General features: G+C 44.2%; 1 protein-coding gene across 6 annotated transcripts in view; it reads right to left on the bottom strand.

The window, feature by feature from the left end:
- Nucleotides 1-22,959, bottom strand: part of MAPKAP1 (MAPK associated protein 1) — a 215,513-nt gene extending 192,554 nt beyond the window's left edge. For 2 of the 6 annotated variants that reach the window (XM_084799623.1, XM_084799628.1), the window contains exon 1: nt 22,516-22,959. The gene's annotated coding sequence lies outside the window, so the exon portion shown is untranslated. Of the gene's footprint in view, nt 1-9,162; nt 9,185-10,462; nt 10,621-22,515 lie in introns of those variants that run through there. The other 4 variants (XM_084799625.1, XM_084799627.1, XM_084799624.1 and 1 more) reach the window with 4 other exon arrangements.
- Nucleotides 22,960-23,206: the final 247 nt, after the last annotated feature.

The following is a 23,206-nucleotide window of genomic DNA, read 5'->3' as shown; positions in this document are numbered from 1 at the left end:
CATATCTGCTTAGTTCTACTACTCCATTTAAAGAAGACCCTGGTGTAACATGGTACTACACACAGCTCCTCACACCTGTTTATGGTCATTAATAATCACAGAACCTGCAGGTGGTTAACTTAGGACATGGTCTAAACATGGCAATAATTTTTTAGCAGATTCTGACGAATATCAGGTCTAAAAAATCTTTTTTAAGTTTAGGATCTAATTCTGTGGCCCAAGCTGGCCTCAAACTCAAAGCAATCCTCCTGTCTCAATTTCCTGGGTAGTAGATTATAGGCATAAGCAGCACGCCCAGCTCTGAATACTCTTTAATAAGAACTTTCTACACACGAGCTCCCGAGCTTTATTGGCAATGGTTTACAGAAAGGCATGAGGCGCAGCTTGACCAAACATACATGCAGAGCTGGGGCAGAGATTCAGGATGAAACAGTATGTATCCACAGGACTTTGCTCACCTGCTGTAGCTGGGCCACAGAACTCCAGAGCTGCAAAAGCTAAAGTTATTCGATCCTGTTTTTGTTTTTGTTTTTTGAGACAGAGTTTCTCTGCTTAGCCTTGGCTGTCCTAGACTCACTTTTGTAGACCAGGCTGGCCTCAAACTCACAGCAATTGCCTCCTGTGTGTTGAAATTAAAGGCGTGCACCACCACGCCCAGCCTATTCTACCCTTTTTACATGAATTAATTTGTATGACCATCAAAACAACCTTTTTAGATATCTGCTATCATCAGGTGTAATAATGCACACCTTTAATCCCATCGTTTGGGAGATAGAGGCAGGTGGATGGCTGTGAATTCAAGGGCAGCCCGGTCTACAGAGTGAGTCCGGGACAGTCAAGGCTACACAGAAAAACCCTGTCTCAAAAAATAAAATTAAAAATAAAAATAAATAAAAAATTAAAAGAGAAAAGAGAAGGAAAAAAACAAAGACCAAAAACAAACAAACAACAACAACAAAAAAAACCCCAACACACAGAAAAAAAAAAAAGGTTAAAACATTTGTCCTACTGATGGTGCCACAGCCTCACCGCAAAGACTCAAAACAGTCACCATAAACCCCATTGTGCTATTTGGGTTCTGAGGTCTGAGAGAAATTTCTTCCCTGGATCTTTAGAAAAGCTTTAAGACACAAAAGTGCTCAGCTGTAAATAAGACCCTTAGTTACTCTGCTGATGCTACAGTAAGTTTTTTACAAGGGGGGTGGGGGGGGAGCAGAACCTATAACAATTGTTGAAAAAAGAAAAAGAAGGAAAATAATTTACCAATTTTCCCACATGACAAGAATATAAGAGCTCATCTGCTTTTGACTCTTTGAAACCAAAGAATATGTATTACTTTACATATCAAGTTAGGTCTAAATACACTGTCTGCTTGGCTGATGTGCTGCAATGCTGGGGATCACTCCCAGGACCCTCCACAGGCTGGGCAAGCACTCTACCATGGCTACACCTCCAACTCCACCTCAACGACATTTTTGAAAATCCTGCTAATTTCTGCAACCTCAGCTATAAATCCACAGCTAAAGTACTTTACCTTTCTTCAAATAATTAATCATAAGCATTGACCCCTCCTTGTACTCTTCACTCCCTAGGGACCTGCAAGCAGCACTACATCTAAATGCTTGTGTCCAAGCCCATGCTTCCCAAGAACCCCCATGCCCTTTCCTTTCAAGCACCACACTCGCTGCTCTCTACCGGCAGACTAGCAACCCTCACCTGCAATCTATGAAAACCTGTCTGAATAAGCAACAGCCTGAGGCTTCTCAAAGGTCTGCAAACTCCCAATCAAAAATTACTGCTGCCCCATCAATGTGTCATATAAATGCTGGCATGTTAATTGTGTATTTATAAGATTGTTAATGGTTAGTTAATTTACCTCCCACACTATTATTGTACTTGAAATGATTTAACGTCTGCTAAGGGAGTTAACAACATGTAACAGCAGATGTGAGATTTTTCCACACTGTACCCTGACTTGCCACTGTTAGTCTTAGGCACGATAACCTGATTCCCATAGAGAAGTCCTTAACACAGACTAACAAAAGCAGTCTCACTTATCTACCATGCTGCAGGACGGTCACAAGTTAAGAAAACAAAGCCCTGTCATTATACATGAAGTTTTCCATTCACAGAAACCAACAGACCATCATTTGACTGTAATCAGCATTCTCTGATCTGATTAAATTTCAGAATTCACTCCTCCTGACACTTGAAAATAACTGAATGACTATTAAAATAAAATGTGGTTTATTGCTTCTAAACTTCCTTCTCTAACTCTCTCCACTGTAACTCTAAATTAAGCCTTCATCTGTTTTTCAGACTAGCAAAAATAGCTTTTTTAATTTGTTCTGGGAGCCAGGCACAGTGGCAAACTCCTGCAATCCCAACACTCAGGGAGACAGAGGCAGGCGGATCTCTGTGAGTTCCAGGCCAGCCTGGTCTACAAAGTGAGTCCAGGACAGCCAGGGCTACACAGAGAAAGCCTGTGGGAAAGATTAAACTTTGTCACAGGTAAAAACAATCTTAGCAGACTTTACCCTTGGGACACCCCATAAATACCTTGTGACAAACTGTTTGGAGCCTTCCTGGGCTTGAAATTCAGGAAGCCAACCTAAAAACCCTACCTTGGCTATTGTTTTCCTAATTGACCCTCAAAGGGAAAAGGAGACTGCCCTTTACAAGTGACTGAAAAGGTGGGGAAAAGACAAAACAACAGGTTGAGAAAAAGAAAGCGCGCAAAAAGAGCAACCAGACCGGACCAACTCGCAGGACAGAGACACCTAAGGACCTGTCCCGTGGAACAGATACCAAAAAGTTCACTCTTCTGTCCCTTTAACCTTTTTTTTCTTCTTGTATATGCTAGTTGGGTTGTATAATAAAGTTTAATTGTTAAGAAACAGAGCCAACAAGAGCCTGTCTCAAAAAAAACAAAAAACAAAAAACTTAACAAAACAACAACAACAAAATTGTTCTGGGAAGTCAAACCTTCTCCGTGTGACTATGGCCAACTATAGTGCACAGTAACAACAATAACATGTATTTGGAGTTTACTTTATCCTCCTCTGTCTTTGTTTCCATACTTTGAGTAAAAGAATTTAAGATAATAAAAACAACAACAGCTGCAGCAAAGAAATGCCTGCATGTACTCTTGAATGAGATTCCTTCACTAGACATCATCTTTAGAGGGAGACCAGGACTCTGCAAGAGTGTACTGTTCTTCCACAAGCTGACAGTGTCAGCACAGGCACTCTCCCACACAAGCTGGACAGGAACTCAGTGCAATATATACACCAACTCCCCAATGACTGTGTGTTTTCTAAGAATCAGCTAAGTCCCAGAAGGAAGTGGCAGCATTTTAAGGATGGCTGGGCTTTGCTTAGGCAGAAACACAAGGAGGGTAGTGACAGACAACTCCTGCTGGGCTGTTCCCATGAGCACTGCTTACTACTTAGCATGTCACAACCAGACTAGAATGAACTACATCTTTGTTTGGTAGTTTTGTTTTGTTTTTTAAACTAAGCCTTAAAGGAATTAAATAATTTACAGGGCATATGGCAGCTTATATCTTCATGCAGCTCCTCACATCAACCCAATCAGTTGGAGTCCACTGCCCTGTCCTTAAATCTGGACTCACATTATGTTTGGCACTGATTAAATGTAGTGTACATGGAATTTCAAAATCTTGGCCTTTAGATGCCTGGCTTTGGACTACTTCCCAAACATTATCAAAAGAAAAACTGTGTGCATTATACATATATGTAGGTGTATGTGCAGGTGCATGACTGTCTCTGTGGAGGTTAGAGCTGGACGCTGAGTGTTTTCCTCAATCACTCTCCACCCTATTTTCTGAGGCAGGGTCTCTCTCTGAACCTAAAGTGAAATAATCCAGCTACACTGTCTGGCCAATGAGCTTCAGGGACCCACCTGTGTCCACCATTATAGCGCTGGGATTACAAGTGCACCTCATGCACTCAGCTTTCAGACAAGTTGTGGGAATTTGAACTTAGGTCTTGATGCTTACATGGCAAGCATTTCGCCAATTGAGCCATCTCCACAGCTCCCCAAGTGTGTGTGCACATGCGCATGCTAGGCAAACACAACTACTAAGCTATATCCACAGCCTCAATAATCTTGGTTTGGTTTTGGTTTTTTGGTTTTGTTTTGGAGGGGTTTCTCTGTGCTGCCTTGGCTGTCCTGGACTCACTCTGTAGGCCAGGCTGGCCTCGAACTCAGAGATCCTCCTGCCTCTGCCTCCAGAGTGCTGAGATTAAAGGCTAGGCCAGGCACTACTAGAGCAAGGTGTGGTAAATCTGCACTTGGGAGGTGGTGGCATCAGGACCAGAAATTCAAAGTCATCCTCAGCTACACTGTAGGTTCAAGGCAGTCTAGAGTAAAGTAAATAAATAAATAAAGGAACAAACAAACAAACAAACAAAAAACCACCATGGGGCTGAAGAGGTGGCTCTCGATGGTTAAGAGCACAAACTGCTCTTGCAAGAACCAGAGTTTTGTTCCCAGCACACAGGAAGTAGCTACAATAGCTCCAACTCCTAAGGGTCCTCCAGTCAATTCTGGTCTCCTCTGCCACTAGCACTCCTGTGCACATACTCCCACTACACACACATTTACTTAATTAAAATAATAAGTCTTTAGAAAAAAATTACCAAAATTGATAGCCCAGAAAAATGTGCAATGTTTGTTTCCCAGAACACACAGGGATTTTCTTAAACCCCAGTATTAAAGGTCTGGGAGAAAACTGGCTTTAGTGTCATTCTTTCTCACTGAACAACTCAAAATCAAAATTCTGCCTATAGATGTTCCTGATGACAAGGACAAAGAACGTAAACACTAATCTCTGAGTAATGATTAATACACAAATCATCTATGAAGTGCCAAGCCCAAGTCAGACCACAGCACTTCCAGGGCCCTGAAATAATGTTTATTACCTAGCAATAGCAGTAGCACTTCAGACAGCCTAAGCACGCACCACTCTCAAAGCTCCAAACCTGACAATTTCAGCAGTTACAAGAAACCTGCCAGTTTCCTGCAACATAGCCCTAAATTATTTTTTCTAATAGGTGTTGTCTGTCTGACATAAGAGGCTTGATTGGCAGTTGTAAAAATAAATAATTTGAGGTTTTACATTAAGATCGCTGGTAAAAATGTTTATGGTTTTATCTAGAGGGAAGATACAAATAATGTCAAAGCAACTAGACTGTTTTCAAAGGAAAAGCACTGGTAAGCTTATACTGTAAGCACTACTCATTTGCCTACCAAGTACTCACTCAGACTTCACTCAATTGATTAGTGTTACAAAGCACTGACTATGTGTCAGGCACCAGGGACAGAGACTAAAGAGAAATAACAGACTTGACCACTGTCCTTATGAAGTAGGTTTATGAGGGAAACAGAACTCTAGGACAGCTGCAGAAAGCCTGGCCTCTTTGCATCATCCACTGCTTTGTTGTATAGCTATCCCTTTTCTTGAATACAGATGGGACCTTACAGGCTACAGTCAAAAAAACAGGGCAAAGGTGAGAAAACAGCCAGGCATGGTGGACTATGTCTATAATCCCAGCACTCTGGAAGCAGAGGCAGACAGATCTCTGTGAGTTCAAGGCCAGCCTGCTCTACAAAGCAAGTCCAGGACAGCCCAAGCTACACAGAGAAACCCTGTCTCAAAAAAAAGGTGTGAACTGCACAATCCCTTGATGACATTCTGTCACATGAGACTTCTTAGCCAAGTTAAGAGGGAAATGGTCAAAGAGTCCCAAGGGCTTCGAAGAGGCAAGTGGTGGTGTTCAGAAGCACACAGGGACCAAGGGCTAAGCCATTAGCTAAACAGAACAGGGCCCTCAGCCATGAGTAGCACATCCTGCCAACAACCTAAGACACTCAGAAGCTCATTACCAACTACCATCTTCCTTTCAACTTCTGAAATCATGGGAAGGCACCCAGCTGGAGCTCGTACTGCTTGCTGTAAACCATAAGGCCAAGGTGATCTGTCATGCATAAACCTAAAGGCCTCCACGTACAGCATGGAGGGCTCTCTACAAGCTAGTTTCACTATCAGCCCTTCTCCCCTCCACCTCCCGCAACTCTCAGGGAAACTTGGTGTATCTTCTGGTCTCTGGTCATGTTTGAGATGTGCTCTACTCCAACACAGCCAACCATTCTCTTCAGTCCAACACAAGCATCTCATCCCTTGCAAACTCTTCTCTGAATCCCAGGCCCAAGTGGTTTTACAGGCATTTTATTTCTGCTTTCATTAGTTAGTTGTAGAAATGTCGTTTCTAAGACACTGTCTGCTCCAAACTGTTTGATCTAACTCTTGATTTAGTAAGGTAGTTATTTTATGATGGTAGGAATCTTTCTCTCCTTAAGTCATTTACTCAAGACTCAACAGTGGCAATGGTATCAGACATTTGGCAATGTCTGGGGACATCTCTGGTTGTCACACTGGGAATGAGCACTACTAACATGGATAAATGCATCAACAAAAAAGAACTGTACCACCAAAATGTCAGTATTGACAATGCTGTAGCCAAGAAATCCTAATATGTGACTTGAAAAGACATCTGTGGTCATTTCTAATCCCTCAGAATTGTTTCTGAGTAAACCAACAACTTTGCTACTAAAATCTATACTCAAACCTTCTGCAATCTGCTAGGTGGTGGTGGTGCACATCTGTAATCTCAGCCACTCTGGAGGAAGAGGCAGACGGATCTCTATATATTCAAGGCCAGCCTGGTCTACAGAAGAAGTTCCAAGATGGCCAGGGCTACACAGAGAAACCCTGGGGCAGGGGAGTGTGGGGGACACAAAAAGAAAAAACAAACAAAAATCTTCTATAATCTAAACAAATCCCATCACTAATTTCAGTACCTATTACCAACTCCTGCCATCTCTGTTCTGATAGTTTAAATACTAAGGAGACCTACAGCTCAAGTCACTGCTATACAAACAAACTGTAGTTCAGGCAGGATACCCTTTAATCCCAACACTAGGGAAGCAGAGGCAGGCAGAGCTCTCTGTGAGTTCAAGGCCAAATCTGGTCTAAGCAGAGAGTTCAAGGACAGCCAGAACTACAGTGAGACCTTGTCTTTAAAATTATACACATATATACACACATACACACATATATATATGCAAGAGTATGTTAATCAGTTGGTGAGTACTCACTTTGATGCATGGGTTAGATCCCCACACTGCATCAGTCAGACATAGTGGTATATACCCATAATCACTTGGGAGGTGAATGCCAGAGAGTCAGAAGTTCAAGGCCATCATCAACACATAGCAAGTTCACAGCATTTAGACTGCAGGAGACCATTATAAAACAAAACAAAAGCCAGGTGGTGATGACACAAACCTTTAATCCCAACACTTGGGAGGCAGAGGCAAGCAGATCTCTGTGAGTTTGAAGGGAGATCCAGGACAACCAAGGCTACACAGAGAAACCCTATCTTGAAAAACAAAAACAAAATTAAAATAAAACAAACAACAACCACAAGTTACATTTGCTCATCCTTATTCTATGAAATCTGTCTGTCTGTCTGGGAAAATGGCTCAGTTGATAAAGTATTTTAAAGACTCATCATACAATAATGAAGAACTGGGAGCATGCCTGTCATCTCAGCACTGGGGAGGCGGGATCATGAGGAATTACGGCATGGCTGGCTTGCCAGTATAACTGAATGTGTGAGCCTAGGTTCAATGAGAGACTATCTCAAAAACAGGGGGGAGGGTGGGAGGGAAATGACGACAGCACCCAACATTCTTCACACACAAGTGCACTTCTTCACTTGGGTGCCTCTTACTCTTACTCACTATTCAAAACTCCAGCTCGACGGTCAGTTCTTTTAGGAACTTCCCAATGAATCCCAGGTTAGCTGTTCCTTTACATTTCCATTGCACTGCCTGGCCCATCTACCCATAACAGTAACTGAGGACTGAACGGGTGCACTCAGCAACTAGGCACTGGACAGCAACTATGCTGACATCCGCCAGGCACCCCTCTAGATACAGAACACACAGTGTGCATATACAGCCACAGTCCGGACTTCATGGAGCGCATGTTCTAATGAGTGCAGACAACCAAACACGTGCACTACGGCAGCTAGAAGCACTGTGGAGCAAAGCACAGGGGAATGAGCCACATTAGATGCAGTACTGGGTTGTAACTGCAAACAAAACAGCACAGGAACAGGCCACTGGGATGCTTCCTACTCACCATCTAAGGCAAGACAGGAAAAGCCACATGCATGGGAACATTTGAGGGAAGAGAGCCACCCAGCTAGAGGCTTTGGGGATATGCCTGCCACAATTCAAGATGGGAACAAGCCGCACAGGGTAAGATCTGGAAGAACATATTCCAAGGCCTTGTCCCTTTACTCCAAAACATAGAAGGCGTCACCAGAGGCTTGTGAAAAGAACAGTGTGACAGGCTCTAACACACATTAAAGGAATCTCTCTGGGGCTGGCAAGATGGCTCAGCAAGCAAGGGGGCTTGCCACCAAAACTGACAACCAAGACTGATATGTTTGAAAGAGGTAACGCCCTCAAGGTGTCCTAGACATCCACATGAGCACTATGGCATTATGGACCGCTGAGGAAACCTGAATTCCAGCTCCCCAACTATCAGAGGCCTAACTGTATGATTTAGAGAAGCCACTTCTCTTATTCACAAAACTAACATAAATTCTACTATTACCCATGTTTTATAGGTCTATAAACTGAGGCACAAACTTGCCAAAGACCATACAAGTAAGAGAAGGTACCATGATAAAGCTCAGGCGGACTGGCTCCTGCACTCTACCCTGAAACCACACATTCTACACCTAGTCCACTCACCACACTCTAGAACGCAATGCACACACACATCTAAGTAAGGGTACAAACATCTGGCCTTCCCACCACATGCTGGGAGTCAGGGTAACAAGTGCTCAGCTGCAGTCCCTATCTGAAAGGTTAGAGTCAGAGAAGGCAGAAAACACAAGACTATAAATGGTCACCATAGCATGAGAGCCACATTGGAGGACTCTAACAGTGTGCTACAGAAACAACCAACAGACAGCTAAATGAAATTAGGTCCGCAGACAAGCCTTCCCAAGACATCAATGTGGCCGAGACAACAAAGGTCATCACTTCCAACTTACCTACCTCAAGAATAGTGGCAAAAGAGTGGCACTGCTCTGTAATGCAGGTTCCTTGATCAGAAAGTTTACACTAAAGTCCCCTTCAGTTCTCTCTTGTGGACTTCAAACTAACATCAGGTCATCTAGGAGTTGAACTGGTGTGGAATCAAACACAGGATCCTGGTTATGAGACAAGTCAAGGGAAGGGAGGAGGCTGAGAAAGTCAGCAGGAGAGGCAGGTCCAAGAGGCTGAGAACAATCAAGCATTAAACTACTTGGTCCAAATCTGGACCTGGACACTCACTCACTATAGGGCCTATGGAGAGTAACAATTTCTGTGTCTATTCTCTCATCTGGGAGTCATTCTGATGGCCACTCAGAGCTGTAAACTGACTAACGGACTGAATGTTATGTACTTGGAGGTGCCTACTAGTACTGTTGCTATTATACCCTGGTCTATGATTAATCCACAAATAAAGAAGTTGGATTGTTAAAAGACAGGCCTAGCAGCAACCTTCAACACAGCCTAATACTGAGGCAAGAAACAGCAGAACACATGTTAACTAAAACTACAGAGAGTTCAAAGTTGCTGATTAGATTAACATTTCAGAGACTATGGCAGTCACACAGAAGATCAACCCATGGGCAAGACAGAAGCTGTTTGTGAAGCTGTGAAATAGCCCAAGAAAAGAGGATGATGTCTCAAAGCAGTAAAACATTTCCATAAATTCAAGAAGTATTCCAGAGATAAAAAGTGTGAGAGCATTCAGGCTCGGTGGCAAACGCCTGTAATCCCAGAACTAAGGAGGCAGAGGCAGGCAGATCTCTGTGAGTTCAAGGCCAGCCTAGTCTATAACAGGTCTAGGACTGCCAGGACTACAAGAGAAAGCCTTCCTCAAAACAAAACAAAACAAAACAAAACAAAAAGTGGGAGAGCTTGGTGACTGAGGGAATGTAGAAAGAGACATTTACACTGGCTTAGCAGGTAAAGATACTTGCTATCAAGACTGAACTGGCACAGTGAAAGTAGAACTGATGCCTGTATGTTGCTTACTGACCTCTGTGTATGTGACACACAAAGTTTCTTAAAGAGTGTTAACAAGAACAGGTTGCCAGGCAAAGGAGAGGGAGGGAGGGGGAGGGTGGGGGTGCAGACAATGAGTCATTTTCAGATACAATCAACTTGAGTATGGATTACCCAAAGAGATCAGCAAGAGTCAAACTCATACTTGGGACACTAGTTCTTTGGAGGCAGAGGCAGGTTACAAACTCAAGAGCAACTTGGGCTATACAGCTACACTGTTGAATAGAAACGAGAGACATACCTGTAGCTCTGGAGAAAACTCTGAGTAAATCTGGAAGACATCAACATACGTGTGACAGATGAAGCCATAGGTGTGAATGAGCTTGCCCAGGGAGCATGGATGGCAAGAAAGCCCAAGAAACAGCAACAGTTTAAAGGTAGGCTCATAAGCATGAAGCCCTACAAAGAAAACCCAGAAGCTGTATTAGAGACAGAGAGAGACAGACAGAGAAACAAAGACTGAGACAGAGGCAGAGTAAGAGACAGACAAGCAGACTAGCGCACACATGCACACACACACAACACACACACACACACTCACGCACGCGCGCCTGTATTCAAGCATGCTGCATAAATTCCCAAATTCTAAGCAGTTCCTTTCTTCCCTAGCTCAGAAGCTCCCACTGCTTGCAGTAAGAAGCTCCCGCTGGATCACCAGTCCTTGTGAGGAAAAGCACAAGGAACCTTCTTTGACCTCCATCACTGTGTAATAGGGCCTGGTAAAGATGTGCTGAGAGTGTACACACAATACAGCCACTTTGGGAGACAACTGGACAGAGCCTCACAATGCTTATAAACATGGGGCTACCATGTGCACCAGCAGGCTCAAAATACACCTTAAAGAACTGAACATAACATGTTCACACACGAGTCTGTACACAAATGTGCAAACTAGTATAACAGCCAAAGGTAAAAATAACCAAAAAGAGTCGGGCGTGGTGGCTCATGCCTGTAATCCCAGCACTTGGGAGGCAGAGGCAGGCGGATCACTGTGAGTTCGAGGCCAGCCTGGTCTACAAAGTGAGTCCAAGACAGCCAAGGCTACACAGAGAAACCCTGCCTTGAAAAACCAAAAAAAGAAAAAAAACCCAAAAAGTCCAGCTGGTAAGTGGACAAACAAGGATGGACTATCACATGATCAGAAAGGGGGATGAAGTATGCTCTTAGTTATTTCAACATTTTGCTAAGCAAAATGACCCACATATGAAAGGCCAATGATTACAATTCCATTTCTATAAAAGGCTGAAAATAAGCAAAGCCACAGAAACGCAAAGTAGAAGAGTAAATGTTAGGAGCCAGGGGAAAAGGCTGGGGTCTGACTGTTCTAAACACATTATGTGCGTTGGTCAGAAAGCTCACTAAATAGGTACACTGGAAAAGGGTGTTACTATACACGAATCATACACGTCTCAATAAAAAAAAGAAAAAGAAAGGGCTACAATGAGGAAAGCTAGAATCCATGCTATACCTGTGGTGGTTTGAATGAAAACAGCCCCCACAGGCCCACCGGGCGTGGCACTATCAAGAGAGGAGGCGTGGCCTTGTTGGAGGAAGTGTGTCGCTGGGGGTGGGCTTTGAGGTTTCAGAAGCTCACGCCAGCTCAGTGTCTCTCTCTTCCCACTGCCTGCCAATGCAGATATAGAACTCTGAGCTCCTTCTCCAGCCATGCTCCCCACCATGATGATAAAGGACTAAACCTCTGAACTGTATGCCAGCCCCAATTAAAGGTTCTCCTTCTAAGAGTTCCATGGCCTTGGAGTCTCTTTACAGCAATAGAGCCTCTAAGACAAGTCTAGATTTCCTCTAGCTCAAAGACCAGAAGTATCCACAACGTCCTCTGCTGAAATAACAAGAGTAATCAAAAACATTTAAACAACCTGTAACATAAGCTGGTGCCATCAAACTGGAGAAAGTCACTGAGACAGAACACAAGGCTCCAAGTCTTCTTCCCTGGAAGAAGGGAGCTGTGAAGTTCAACAGGTGAAGATGGTTCACCAAAATTTCCAGTGGAGAGTGACTGCCCCACGCCCAAACCCCAGGAGTATCTCTTCCTCTCAAGGAGAAATGCCCGCGTGCTGGAGCATCAGTACTCTGACCTAGGAAGCCAAGAGAGGTGACCCACCACATGTGAGCAGCCTACTGAGCCGCCAGTCCTTGGGAGCAATTCCATTTGTAATAATCAAGATGACAGAAAGAAACAAAAAAGCCAAAGTGGTAAAAAGAAATGTTATAGCTGAGTGTGGTGGCACATGCCTGTAATCCTAGCACTCGGAGGTAGAGGCAGGCGGATCTCTGTGAGTTCCAGGCCAGCCTGGCCTACATAGTGAGTCCAGGACAGCCAAGGCTACACAGAGAAACCCCGTCTCGAAAAACCAAAAAAAAAAAAAAAAAAAAAAAAAAAAAAAGTCAAAGTGGCATTAGGAAAACAAAAAAGTTGTGCATGGAAGCCCAGTAGCCAGGAGCTAAAGAAAGTATAGTTTCTCTGGACCTGCCAAACTCACAAAGCTGCTGCCCACTATAGGGCCCAAAACCAACTCAAATGGCCATAACCTTCTCAGCTCGCCTGGAAGAAAATCAGCTGCCAGTATTGTTTACTTGGGGGTCAAAACAGAAATAAGACTCAGGTCTCATATCTATGAAACACTTAGACTCACAGCCTCAAGCATACATAAAAGTACAAAGAATGGTCTATCAAACGCGGAGCCACTCCTTCCTTTCCCTGGATCCTGAAGGCATTTCATCAAAATCCTGTGCATTCTGGCTCTTCTCTCTCAAGAACCCATCCATATCTCATTATTTCAAAAACCTAAACAAGCCACAGCCTGGCCTAAGCTATTCAAATTGTTTCCTACCTGGTCCTCACTGGTCTCTCACTGACTTCCCAAACTCCTTCATAGGCCTGAACTTGCCTACCCCCTTAACGCTTTCTATTCCACCCATACTGAACTTAGTTCTTACCACCCTTGAACAGAAACTTCAAAAAATTCTCTGCCCTGTCACCAGGCAGGTGGATCTCTGTGAGCTCCAAGTCAGCATGGTCTACATAGTGAGTTCCAGGCCAGCCAAGGCTACACAGAAAGACCCTATGTATTCTTTTCTGAAAAAAGAGAAAGGAAAATGCAGCAGCTAACCTACCACTTAGAGCAGTGTTTCTTAACCTGTGGCTCTAGCGGTCCAATGACCCCTTTCACAGGGGGATAACTAAGACCATCTGCATACCAGTATGCAGTATTACAGATATGAAGTAGCAATAAAAATAATTCTATGGGTGGGGTCACCACACCATGAGGAACTGTATTAAAGGGTCACAGCATTAGGAAGGCTGAGAACCACTGGCTTAGAGGAAGGGGTTCTGAACTGGGAAGGTAGGGAAGGCATCTGTAATACCAACTATAGCCACAACTCTGAGAGAGGAAGTAATGGCCCTGGCCGCTGAACAGAAAAACTACACCACATAATCCACACACCAATGCAAGGTTACAATGAAATACTTCAAATTCCAGAAGGATTCAGGCCAAAGAATGGTATGAGAACGTCCCCAGCTCAGACCAAGGGACAAAAGGTACAAATGAACTACAGCCTGGCCCATGACTAAGAAGTGGATATACTTACTCTCATGCCCCTGAGCAAGCTTCAGTTTCTGGACTGCAGTCAGGTACAAATGAAAGTAGTGCATCATTCCCTACAACTAAAGCAAAGCCTTCACCTAGTGTAGGGCACACACCTGCCACATTTCACACTCAGATTTTCCATTTTGGACTTTACTCCAACAAGCTGAAGTCTTATCTGTTTTTTGCCTATGCTAATACAAGTTCTTTCAATTCAGAATTTTCATAATCTCCTTTTGGCCACGGCTATTCTTTCGTTCTATTCATACCTCAGCTAAGCAACTTCAATCGAGTTATCAAAGCTTCATTAACTTGTAAACAAACTGTTCCTCAGATAAACTCAATTGCTCCACATAAGATCTTAAGCAAATAAATAAGTACAAAACAGGCAGAGATTATAAATTAGGGCAGACAAATCTGCATCTAGCCCCACACTGGTAAAGAGCATTCTATCAATATAGTGAAATGCTAATCTCCTAATTAACAACCTAATTAGGTAATTATGGCTTTGCAGAGGGATGCCGAAATGAAATATGACAACATGGTCACCTCTTTATATGGCACCTGTGGGCCTTTTCAGCTGTCATCCTGAAGAGTGCAGTATCAATTTGAGCAGATGACAAAGTGCTGTCATTTTTCATTCTGATAATACACAGAATGCTTTGGACAGAGCAGTTTACAAAGGAAACAACTTGCCTGGTATTTTCCTAATTTAAATACGCTCGTACACTTGTTAAATTTTGTGGATGTTTTTATACCAAATACACAAAAATTACCATGCATAGTTTTAAAAAGCACCTATCTGGTCATAATACTAAATGTGAAGGCTGATACTACTTTAGTTATGAAACATATAATTGGGTGAGTCTAAGGTAACAATTCATCATGTCATTTTAATATTCATACTTTTACTGACACTAGAAAAATTAAAAATAAACTTTTCAATTTTTTTAACTGAATAAAAAAGATGGAATTTCCTCTTATGAAAGTAAATTAAAATGGAGGCACCCTGAGCAGACAAAATCAACTAGGCCACATAGGTGACTTTCACCTTGCCTGATTTGTAAACATAAGCAAAACAGAATCAAAGCTCAGCCAGTCAACTACAACTACATCTAAGCTGTAATTCTATAACTAGGGACTCCTCCGCAGAAGATACCAGACAAGGCAACTGTGCAAGCACAACCAAGTATTTCCTTTGCTTTATCTCAGTCTTACTGTGACAGTGTCACCTGGCCTTTCCTAGCAAAGCAGCTGAACCACTGGGGGGTTTAGGGCCCCTCATCCATGAGCTGTCAGGAAGAGCTTGCCACCAGGCCTAAAGCCTGGAGCGCAAACCTGAAGACCATAAAGCTGCCTTCTCACCCCCACTCAGGTACCATCACACACAACAGTATGCTGTACCTCAGCTGACCTCTCTTCTTTACACTTGTGTGTGTCCCATCTCTCAACCCCTGCATGTCTTCCCAACTGAGAAAGCCAACCCAGTTCATCAAACTTGGTGCCAAGTGTCCTTATCCACTCAGCCATCTTGCCAGCTCCTGGCTGGCCTAGACTTTTTAAAAACACAACTTATTTTCTCTATCAAAGAAGCATTTCACAATATATAAGTTTTAAACTCACAAACTTTTTTTCCAGGCTTTTTCGAGACAAGGTTTCCCTGTGTAGCCTTGACTGTCCTGGACTCACTCTGTAGACCAGGCTGGTCTCCAACTCACAAAGGCATGAGCCACCACGCCCAGCTAAACTCACAAACTTTTATCAAATAATCAACCCGCAACCTTAACTTCAAGGCACATAGCACATCTGGAAGAAAAAGACTAAGCTGTCACAAGCCTAGTCCCACCCCCACTGGGCACTGTATGGGTGATGGCAGCAGGTACTCACCAGTACCCAATATACGTGCAAACTTTCCATGACTTTTTTTGTGTCTCACGTTGTAGCCCAAACTGCCCTCAAATCCATGATCCTCCTGCCTCAGCTTCCCAAGCAATGGAAACATCATTGAACATAAACATTCTCTACATCTATAATCCTTTAACACAGATTTTTATAACCAAAATTACAAGCTTAGATGTATTCATAACTCCATCATAAAGCTTGAAATAAATACTGCTCAAGGTCTTTTCAGGAGCTTTACTAAATTTTACCAACTTATAGTCAAATTAGTAATGAATAGGTGACCTTCTCACCAACTTTTGCCAGTAATATAAAGTTTCACCAAATCTTCAAACTTCATATCATAAGGTTACACCTACTCACTCACATGTATATGAATAAGGAGAATGCTCAAAGCTGATGACAGTCCCACAGCAAGGGCTAGTTTACATACCCAAATCTGGAGCAGCATGAAATAGTGGTAAAAGCAGCAAATCAACAGACACTGAGGCCCTGCTTTGGTCGCTGCACCTGACAAACATTCCTCATCCTAGTCACTTCTAGGGGTAGTCACCACATAAAACAAGACCACATGGGCCAGTGTACATTTGTTTCCTTTGTTTATTTCTCCATTTATTTATTTATTTTTGGCTTTTTGAGACAAAATTTATCTATATAGCTGTCCTGGAATTTGACCTGTAGACCAGGTTGACCTCGAACTCAGAGATCCACCTGCCTCTGCCTCCCACTGCCTCCAGAGTGCTAGGATTAAGGTGTGCACCACCACTTTAGTATACATTTCTAATGTTACTCAGCAGACAAATTTATTTAACCACTTCAAAAAAGTATACTGAAACTTGTCTCAACAGTACATAGTAACCATATATGCCAAGTAACTCTCAAAGTACATTCAAAATTATGGTGACTAATTTCAGGATCCAGATGTTAAAGTCATTTTTGTTCATGACTATTCCCTAGTTTCGGTCCTGAATGTCCATGTCTATGAATGCCAGACGCTCACGCCACTCTGCAGACCTCCTAAGTCACACAGGCAGTGAGAGACAGCCTTAGTATAAACCCAGGGAGGTGGGTGTTGCTTCTGCTCCACACTACTTCAGTACTCAAGCTGCACCTCAGTTCGTCAGTCTCCTGGATGCCAGAAACTAAAGTTTATATTAAAGAGCTGCTGTTTTCATAAAAAACACATTCTCTGAAATGATCTACCAATAATTTCGGTGCCGAAGCTGTACTTAACAGCACAGTACCTTAAAACCAGGCGGGAGAGGGAAGGTTGAATACTGTCCTTTCTTTGAAGCTATGCACCTTCCAATCACTTAACTGTGCCAATGACAAAGCATACTGTAAAAACATACTCTATTGTGGAATACTATGACCCCAACATGGCACACACATCTGGGGTAAATCTGACATAACACTCAATTTGCTCCACAAGCAACTGCAGTAACTCCAGTAGCAATTCTCTAGCACCTTTCTGCAAAATTTCAGGTTTGGTAGGTGTTTGTTTATTTGAAGTGGTTTTTCTCAGTTTTCTCATTGTTAACTTCCTAAAACTATTTTCTACTTTCAGTTCAAATGTATTTCCTTTTTTAAACCTACTTCCCTGCCAAGTAGAGTTAATAAAATCTGAATAACTGCTCAGGATTTATTTTCTTCATCTTTTATTTTATATTATTTCTTTATATAATAGAGAATAAATGGAAACAAGTCTCTGAAACAGCAATGTTTCTTTAATTTCCACCTGGTGGAGGAAGGGGACTAAGAGAGAGATAAACCCTTGGACTGGGAACTCCCTGCCCATGTCCCCCTTGCTCTCTTCTCTGTTCCCTATCAGTCTCATCCACAGTCAACAAAGCCCTGCACATCTGAGTGGAGCACCAAGCTCCCGTGGAAGCAGTAACAAAGAACACAGGGCAGGGCCTGGCCTGCTAGGCAGAGAGAAGGAAGAGCACCAGAATGTTGAGCCATTCTCTACGGGGGTCTGCCAGTACCCGGCTGTGTGACTTTAAGCACAGCAATTCCTGGAAAGACTTCAGCAAAACTTGAATTTCACTATTTGTCAAAGAGGGGAAAACCCAAGGACCTGTGAGTGACTTGCACAGACTTCAAAGGCTGTGCTTCCCGTGAGCTTATTCTGGAGGTGAGTCCCTCAGAGTAAGATGCCTTCTACAAAACTGGTTTTTTGTTTGTTTGTTTGTTTGGGTGCCAATTTTTTCATCTCAAGAAGTTCTAACTGTTTCACTCTGTAACCTCACCTACTATAAAGAGTTATGAAGGTGAAGGAAACATGGTATTCAAAAACATTATCAAAGAAATAATACCACTTTGTGGTACTATGAAGAGGACCAAGAGGAAGACAAATCTGATGGCATTTACAAGCACCAAATAAGTATCACAAGGTCTCCTCATTCAAACCTCATCCCTTTGAAATTTAGCCTGATGATGTGAGAAAGCCACACACTGGCCACTCTGCAAAACAGAGCAGCAAGTATTATAACACTCCTCACACTGGCGATTTCCCTAACTTCTGATGAGCAATCTCATCAGGGCACTGACTTCTAACAAGGGTTCTAGAAACTCAAGGTCAGGGCACCTTCAGCGCGGAAACAGTAATAGACTCCTTTGTCATTAGCAATCTGACATCTGGCTGCATCCTTAACAGTAAAGCTGTAACATCAGAATACTCTATTTCTAAAAGGCTGAGGTCTGAAACTTGTAAATTCACTGAACTGGAACAGTTTCCAAAGTCTTCAGTTGAGTCAACAATCAAAATACATACCCACCAAAAAGGAAAAAAACAAAACAAAACAAAACAAAAACAAAAAACAAAAAGCAAAAACCCACTGCATGAAACAGTCCATTAGCTGATGGGCCCTGAGTGCAGAGACACCTTTATTTGTCTTAGTGCCTAGCAGTGACATCACACCGGAGCTCTGTACAAAGGTTACTCCTCTTTGTAGCATCTCTATCAGGTCCTCATCCACCCAGCAAGAACAAGCAAGACAGTGCCAGCAGACATCCTCTAACTCAGTGGTTCTCAACTTTCTTAATGCTGCAACCCCTTGATATACTTCCTCATGTTGTCATGACCCCGACCATAAAATTTGTCCCATTACTATGTCATAACTGTAATTTTGCTACTGTTATGAATTGGGGTTTTGTTGTTGTTGTTGTTGTTTTGAGACAGGGTTTCTCTGTGTAGCCTTGGCTGTCCTGGACTCACTTTGTAGACCAGGCTGGCCTTGAACTCACATCGATCCTTCTGCCTCTGCCTCCTGAGCACTGGGATTAAAGGCGTGCGCCACCACCATGCCCAGCTAAATTGTAATGTTGTAGCCCACAGGTTGAGAATCACTGCTCTAGCTTAAAACATCAATTGTATAATCTCAGGAATTTGTTTCTTTTGCTTACTTTGATTCCTGGCATTGAGGCCTAGGACCTTGCTCATGCTAAGTACTCACTGTACCACTGTGCTGCACCATCCCCCACCCCCAGGTTATTTACCTTTTCTATGCCCTAGTTCCCTCACCTGTAAAACCAGGAATGATGTGTACACCTTCCCATGCAGGGACATATGTGAAACAGCTTTTGGGACAATGTCATAACACACAGTAAGCACCCACTGGCTACCACTGTCAGTGTCCCCTCCTGTGGGCTCTACAGCACACTCTGACTACTTCCTCAGCACACGCTTCTCCCACACTAGAACATCAAGGACCTCAGAGTAGGGACTTGGTTTTATTCCAGTGGCATCCCAGTGCCTACCTTTCACCTGTAACTGATGAATGAATCATACACCCTCCAAGTCTTTGTCAATTGGCAAGCCAGGGTACAAACTGAAACTGATCTCACTTGCCTGGCTTTGAGCTCTCAGTCTATCCCTTCCACTTCGCCTCTCAAATGCCTGCTAAAAGCAGCAATGGCAATATCCTGGAGATATGCCTGGAACTTCTTGTAGTTTGATTTGAGTAAGGATTCATGAGATACTGACTTCCAATACATCTCTAACAGTTGAGAAACGCTTGCAATGACTTGCTTTGCTTGGACTAGAAACCTGCCTGCTCTCTCAGACCACATCCCAGAGCTCTCATAGCTACAGCTAGCTAGGCAGACCTGACAGTTTGCAGTTGAGAACACCTTATTCAAAATGCTAATGCTTGAGGCCAGAACTATTTCCAGATTTTGGATTTTTCAGAGTTTGGGAGCAATTTCAGATTTTCCTAGATGAGCATTACTAACTTAAAATCCTAAATCCAAAATGCTGCGCAGAAAGCTTGGATTACGGTGCTCAGGTTCTACCAGATTCTTTCTTTTTCTTTCTTTGGGTTTTAAAGACAGGGTTTCTCTGTGTAACCCTGGCTGTCCTGGACTCACTCGGTAGATCAGGCTGGCCTCGAACTCATTGTTAATTTTTTTTTTCAAGACAGGGTTTCTCTGTGTAGCCTTCCTGTCCTGGACACATTCTGTAGACCAGGCTGGCCTCAATCTCAGAGATCCGGCTGCTTCTACCTCCCTAGTGCTGGACTACAGGCGTGCGCCACCACGCCCGACTTTATAAACTACTATTACACCAACCCACCCACCTACCATCTCCATGCTATGGGAGATATATGCTTTCTTTCTCTTTTTAAGATTTACTTTTTTTTTTTTAACTTTATGTATATGGGTGTTTTGTGTGCATGAACACCAACTATATTCCTTGCCTGTCTGGTAACTAGACAGACCAGGGCATCAGATTTCCCTGGAACTGGAGTCATAGATGGTTATGAGCCGCCACGCAGGTACCAGGAATTGAACTCAGATCCTCTGGAAGAACAGTCCATGCTCGTCACCACTAAACCATCACTCCAGCCCAAAATGTCCTTTTAAAAAATGGGTTTCACCGTAGTCCATGCTGTTCTCAAACAATCTGTGCAAGTGTTCTGCTGCCTCAGCCTACCAAGCAGCTGAAACAGCAGCAGCCTGTGCCACAGTGCCCGGCCTTGTCTGCCTTTAGAGGACTTTCTACACTACCCATGTCAACGTTCTTGGTCTTCTTCTTAGTCGGTTGCTTCAATATGTATTTGCAGAGTGCCATGGTAAGAAAGAAGGCAAGGCTGGGCTGTCTCACCAGCTGTGTAACTATCCTGGGTCTTCCTGTCTGCAAGCTTTAGTTAAAATGATTAAGTGAGAAAAACTAAAGTTCAACTTACCTCACATTATGCTCACTCCTTTGACCCAATGTCATCTCTCAAGAGCTAACACTATACACTACTTCCATGCTGCAGAAAAGCTCTCACACCCGTGTCTGACACTGTAATCAATTTCCTTCTCACAGTGAGACCTCCCTGTACACAGTGACCAAGTCCATCTTATTGAACCGCCATACAGCGCCTGCCCTGTGTCCATGCACAAGAAATGCTTGCTAGATGAAACACCTGTAAATAGCAAGAGTTTACGGGCTTTTAGGTAATAAATAAATAAATAAATAAATCACTCCCAGGGCTGGGGAAATGGTTGAGCAGTTAAAAGCCATTACTGCTCCTGTGGAGGACCAAGTTCGGCTCCCAGCACCCACAACGTGCAGCTCACAGTACCAGTGGCTCCAGCTCTAGAATATTAGAATATCTAACAAACTCTTCCTCTCTTCTGACACCTGTGAGAAACTGCCCTCACATGTACACAAACCCCACGTGGATACACATACATATTTTTAAAATAATTCTTGAAAGGCCAGGGGAATGTTAATAAATCATCGAAGCTGGGATTGTCCCTAGTTGGTTAAGTGAGGCCACCTTCAGTTGGACCATGGGAAGCACTATCAATAGAAACTAAAACCTGGGAAGCTTCCTAGGAAAGGCAGGACAAAAAAATTTAAAAATTAAAAAAAAAAGTAAATTAAATTAAAACTACATGGGAAACTATCTAAAGTGATCTGAGAACCTACTTATCCAGAGGAGAGGTCCACAGTGGGAACTTTCACAGCTTAACTGTAAAAAGCTCCCCAGGAGCCACAGGGGCACAGAGGCAGTGCAGGCACTACACACCTATGCCAGCTGAAGGCGGATATGAGCACACAGCTGGAAAGGAAAGGGGCACCTGGTCTGCATCCTCCGCCCAGACTCCAGTAAGCTTGAAGGGGGTGACTGAAAAAGAGGGGGCAATTATCATCGAGCAAGATTTTTCACTGTAGCTCGTGTGGCTCCTAAACATAGGAATAATACACTTTATTTCTGCTCTGATGGTTGTTCACGAAGAGACATCCACCCTTTCCGTTGGTCAAGTGAATGGCGACTTTTTTTTTTTTTTTAACGGATGTGTCTGTCCACGTTACTGTTTACGTTTGGGAAGGTTGTGAACTTGGCTGTTTGGGGGCTTATAACAAATATGGTGCTTCGCACAGAGTTGGGGGACAGTGACAGTTTCAAATATTTGCAGTCATTCAAAGGAGACTGCAACAGATTTCGAGGCCCACCGTCCGTCTTATCGTTCCTGGTTCGAGTTACACACTTTTTAAACCTATAATCCTTTCTTCTTCCCACTCTCCCCCGCCCCACGACCGCCCACAGCTTTACCGTTCCTTGTCACTCTCATAAACAGAAAAACCCGCAATCCAAGTTCCCAGCAGCACTCTAGGTAGGAAAACAATCTGAGGGGACCGTTTCAGGGCTACCCCAGGCAATGCTTTGAAAACTTGATTTCACAGGATGATGGAGCTGGGGCACTGGACCTTGAGGAGTTGGGGGCATGACACCCCCTCCTCCCCTTCCCTCCCCGCCCCCACACCCCCAGGTCCACAGGCTCTCCTCACCTAAGTCACACACACCCTGCTGTCAAGCTTGGCAAAGACCGGGAAACCGATGCTCCCAGGCCACCGAGCACGGCCCGGGACGGGCTCCGCTAGGCAGCGCGGGCAGCGGGGTGCTGAGGGGGCCGCTAGGTCCCGCGGGCGAGGGGGCGGCGGCTGGGGCAACCTTTACCTGAAGCCGCTTCCACAACTACGGGCCGCCTCTCCCAAGACACGTCCCTGAGGGAGGGAGGCCCTGGCTCCCCTACGCCTCCCCGGCCCCTGCACCGAACCCTTACGCCCACGAGGTCCTCGGGGACCGGCAATCCTACCGGCCGGCTCTGCTGCCGCGCCCCCGGCTTGCCCTCATGACCCCGCCGCTCTGCGCCGACGCCGACGCCGCTGCCGCCGGCCGGCAACAACTTGCCCTGTTAGCCCGAGCCGCGCCACGACCCGGAACCGCAACCCGCGTACCGGAAGTCCCCGGTCGGGAAGGCGCCTCTGGCTGGGGACGCAGTGCGCAAGTCCCAGAGCCAGGAACAAGGAGCCGCGGCCTCCCGGGGGGCGGGGCAGGGGGCGGGGCAGGGGGCATGCTTGCGCATGCGCGCTGCCCTCAGCCGGCTGGAGCAGGTTAACTGACTTTCCTACCCTCAACTGTAGTGTTCTCTGTAGCTATTTCTGATTACTTTTGCAGGAAAAAGTCTTCAGCTTAACC

The sequence above is a fragment of the Acomys minous genome (genome assembly GCF_964271855.1).
Source record: "Acomys minous genome assembly, chromosome: 10".
Taxonomy (NCBI): domain Eukaryota; kingdom Metazoa; phylum Chordata; class Mammalia; order Rodentia; family Muridae; genus Acomys; species Acomys minous.
The sequence above is the reverse complement of the archived record's forward strand: the minus strand, read 5'-3'. Positions and strand labels throughout refer to the sequence as shown.